Source organism: Lepus europaeus, chromosome 14 (genome assembly GCF_033115175.1).
Source record: "Lepus europaeus isolate LE1 chromosome 14, mLepTim1.pri, whole genome shotgun sequence".
Lineage (NCBI taxonomy): Eukaryota > Metazoa > Chordata > Mammalia > Lagomorpha > Leporidae > Lepus > Lepus europaeus.
Window position 1 is genome coordinate 18,976,992 of NC_084840.1, and position 4,584 is coordinate 18,981,575.

The following is a 4,584-nucleotide window of genomic DNA, read 5'->3' on the forward strand; positions in this document are numbered from 1 at the left end:
CTTCCCCCTCCTCCCCCGGGAGGACGCCGGGAGCTAGTTCCAGTCTCCAGCTGACTCCCCGCCGTTCTCCTGGGTGTCTTGAGTCAACGCTGGGACAGGAGAGCATGACACCTCTCCCCTTGGTACTTTGATTTTAACACATCCCCAGGCCTCACAGGGACGCCGAGCTGAGCTGCCAAGGCCCAAACAGAGAGCAGGCAGAAGAGGCAAGGAGTCATTCTCAGCCTTGGGCACTAGGTTGAGCTTCGTGAGACAGGAGGAATACGGCCTGGTCTCCCTCCTTTGTTCCCTCTGATTGCAGTTCCAAGGGCCCTGCTGGGCAAGCACCAGACAAGGTGCCAAGGTCCTGCCTCCTGACCTTGGGCCCTGGCCCGGGTGCCTGTCCTAAGGGGCCTCTTCCGGTGCCTTCTTAGCTCCACAGATGCAGGCAGGCGTGGATTGGGGTGGAGCCTTTGTGTGTCACCATCCATTTGAAGACACCAACCACAGCCACCACAAACGCCAGTGTGCAGGACGACCGCTCCAGCTCACAGACCATCCCCTGGGGGGGATGCTCAACACAGACCAGGCTCTTCTCGGGGTCAACAGCTGGCCTCCAACCCCAGGGAAAGACAGACAAGGCCAAGCTAGCCTTTGGTTTCCAAGTGGGAGGAGCATGACGGGGAGAGTGACGGGCATGCTTGAGGGGTCGGGGAGGGCAGTGGGCATCACTGGACGATGCACACAGGTTCGGAGAAAGGCACCGCTGTCCAGAGTGCGCTCACCCAAACCCAGACGTGGCCACCGCCCGCTGGGCCTCCTAGGGCCATCAGCACAGCCTCCGTGTGTGGTGTGTGTGGTCCGCCAATCACAGCACACCATGTGGGGCCCACGCCTCTTCGCTCCTAGAAAGCCTGACCACGGCCAGAGCTGAGCGGGCAGTGGAGCTGGACAGCAGGTAAGACGTGAGAAGGAGAGTTCCCTGGCCAGGGCTCGGTCTCCCCAGGGCTTCATGGGCCCAGGAGTCTCCATCTTTTTTCCAGGTTCTTCTCCCGACAGGACAAAAATTCAGAGCAGAGGCATAAACACAATGCACGAGCGAGTCCAGCATTGACTTGAGAGAGAGAACGAGAGAACTTGTGTTCACGTGTGAGCATGGGCCTCCCCACACGGAGAGCTGCCCGTCCCGAGTGGGCCAGAAGCTGCCTGTGAGGAGAGACAGCAGGAGGAGGAGCACCAAGCATGGTCAGGAGCTAAAGGCCCCTCCCAGTCAGCGCTGTGGCCCCTGCACATTGAGTTTAACATCCGCAGGGCCATTGTGGGCATCTCCCCCTTCCTGGTCCTGGAGGAGACACCGGTGCATCCTGGGAAGGTGGGCCTATTAAATTGACAGGAGAGGGGGTGGAGTTACAAAGCAGGGCTGGCAGAGGTTCCAGCTCACCCCTTCCTACCTGGCTGCCTGCCTGGTTCCTCACATCAGGTTGACTCAGGGGCGAGAAGACAAGGTTCAGAGCCTCCCCAGGCCTGCCTGCTGCACCTGCACACCCCACCATGTCCCTGGGGTCGCCTGCCTGCCTGTCTCTGCCCCAGCCCAACTCCTGCAGCACCTGCTTACCTGCCCCTGTGGTCACCCTCAGAAGCTGAAGATTGGGTGCCAAGGACACTTCCCGGCCTGCACTCGCCCTGCTCACACGGGCAGCTTCCTTTCCCCCTGCTCCGGAGAGCCCGCCCCCTTCCCCAGCCAGGGCTTCCTGTCGGTGACCTCGGCCTGTCTGCGGCTCCAGCTGCCCACTTTGCTGTCAGATCCCACGCCCGCTCACGGTCCCTGCTTGGGCTCAGCAGCTGGGCAGACGCCTCCCCAGCCTTCCTGCCTGCCACTCGCCATCGCTCGTTTCTCCCTCCAGTCGGCCACTCTGGCTCCCTGCAGCGCTTGGAACCCAGCTTCCTGTTAGAGGAACCTGCCTCCTGCGCCTGTGGCTCCTTGGCTGACCCACCTCACTGCACAGCAAACTGAATTATTGATTAGCAGGGGGCCAGCAAACTGCATCAAACCACCAGCGAGGGCTGGCTGAGCCACGCCAATGTCTGTTGGTGAGGCAGTGAGCTGTTTTTCCAACTGGCTCAAACCTCACCCCCTTTCCCAAGCACCTGAAGGGCGCTCAGGGTCCGTGCTGTCCTGCCTGGCCCAGCCTGAGCGCTGCACCAGAAGGCAGGGAGATAAAGAGAAGGGCGGTGGGGGAGCTGGGGAGGTGCAAGCCTGGTGATTCCAGTTTTAGCCCCCGAGCGTGCGTCTCTGGGAAAGGAAATGTCAGGAGAAGCCAGAGACACCTGGGATGTGAGGAGCTCCCTGCCGTCAGAACTGCGCCCACAGCAGCCAGCAGGGAGGCTTTTCCAAAATGTGTGCGGCATGAGCCTGGGCGAGTTAATCCCTGAACAGCCGCCCACGCGGCTCCCCTCCTCTCCTGCAGCCCGGAGAGAAGAGGGGGCTCTCTCCCCCCCAGATCCGAGGCGTTGTGGAGCAGGACAGCACGAGGTGCTCTGGGCAGATCCAGCCCTGCTCAGAGGAGGGGGCTCTGGCTGGGGAAGAGAGAGTCTGAGAACAGTCAAATGGGGTGATGAGTAAAAACAGCAGGGGCGTAGGCTTGTGTACACACATGCACACTCACACGCATACACATCACATACACACATACATGCACACGAGCACACACGTGCACACATGCACATATACACACATGTGCACCCATACACACACGCATACACACATCACATACACACACTCCACTTTACCCAGATTCACACACACAGGTTCTTTTTCGAAAGACACAGACTTCCAGATCCCGATGGATCCCCTCAGTGCCCCCCAACCACCCCCAAATTCATCCACAGGGAAGCGTGGGTGCCCAAACCCACAGCTGCTCCGGTCCCTGGAGCCGTATGGCATCTAACCCGCGCACCTCTCCCGTATGTGTCAAATCGTCTCCGGCCGACTTTGACGCCCACGCCGTGTGGATGCTGTGTAAAGACCGGTTACACTGTACCGCCTAGGGAGGCGCGCTCTGGAGAAGTCCGCACATGCCTGGTGCCGACCAGGTTGTTTTTGTTCTGTTCCAAATCTTTTCCATTTGCCGACCCTGGGGGCATGCCACCTGGCAGCCCCTGAGCTCGCCACGCCTCCCACAGGGTGGGCTTCTCCCAGAAGGCTCTCCAGCCTGGGTCCTGGGCCAGGGGGAGGAGCTGGCCCCCTTTGTGGTTTTCCCAGGAAGGGCGTGGCACCGGCAAGCCCAAGCCCCTGCACATGCCACCGACTGCCCCTGGAGTCCACCCAGCGGCCCCGGGAGACATCCTCCTCCCTCGGCCCCTACCCAGCCAGTCTCCATTCTCACACCTCTCGGCTCCAACCTGTCAGACTAGATCCTTGGTCCCTGGACCCAACCCCTCACCAGGCGCTCCCACCCCTACACCAGGCAGCTGTTCTCTATTGGGTGCCCACCCACACCTCTTTCCAGTCACTGCTCCATACTCACCTCCTCCAAGGGCTTCCCGGCCCTTCTCCCGCGTGGCAGTGGGCTGGGTTCAGAGCTTGTGGCGAGCACGTCACACCTTGCCCCCTCACCTCGCACAGTCAGGCCTTTTCAGAGCGCTGCAGGTAGTAGAGCGGTGCCCGCCTGGAGTTGGGGTCTCAGGCACCCCTTCTTCAGAGCTTCAGACCTGCACCGGCTTCCGGCGGGGTCTTGAAGTCTTATCTGGAACCTGGGGAGAGAGCCAATGACCTTTCAAGGTCACGTAACCAAAATGCGTTATGAACTAGTCAGACACCAAGAATGAAGCAGAGAGCACGCATGAAGCCCTTGCTGGGGTCAATGGCCCACGTTAGCCCCGCTGCGAATCCTGCTCGCTCTCCCGGGCTCCTGCTCCTACTCCTGCACCTGGCCCAGCTCTGCACTTGGCTGGATCAGCCCCTGGGCACTCTCTACCCTAAGACCCTGCCTCTCCTCCTGCCAGCCCCTGCACCCGCTCATCCAGGGCTGGCCCTCTGCCCCTGCCCCTATGGCTGAGCACATGATCAGCAGTGACAGGAATCCACAGGGAGACCCGGCAGACAGACTGAGTACAGCCAGCCCCAGCGTGCTAGGTCCAGGTGCCCCGCGTCCCAGACAGGGCTGAGGTCATCCTGAGCCAGGAGCTGGCCAGACTGTGAGGCCTCAGCAGCGGTGGGGCCTCCCCTGCTGGGCACCCCATCTCACTGTGGCACCTGCCCGGGGCTTACAGCTCTGCTGTGCTCCACTGGGTGGCCAGTCAAAATCCCTGCATGAGGGCCAGGCATTCGGCCTAGAGGTTGAGACACAGCCTAGGGACGCCTGCATCTTACATCACAGCATCTGGGTTTGAGACCTGGCTCTGCCCCCGATCCCAGCTCCCTGCTAATGTGGCATCCACGTGGAAGACTTGGATTGAGTCCCCAGCTTTGGCCTGGCCCAGTCTTTGTTGTCATAGGTGTTTGGGGATGAACCACCAACTGGAGTTCTCTGTCTTCCTTTGCCTTTAAAATAAATATCTAAATATAAATAAATCCTGGGGGTGGGTATTTTGGATCGCCTGGAC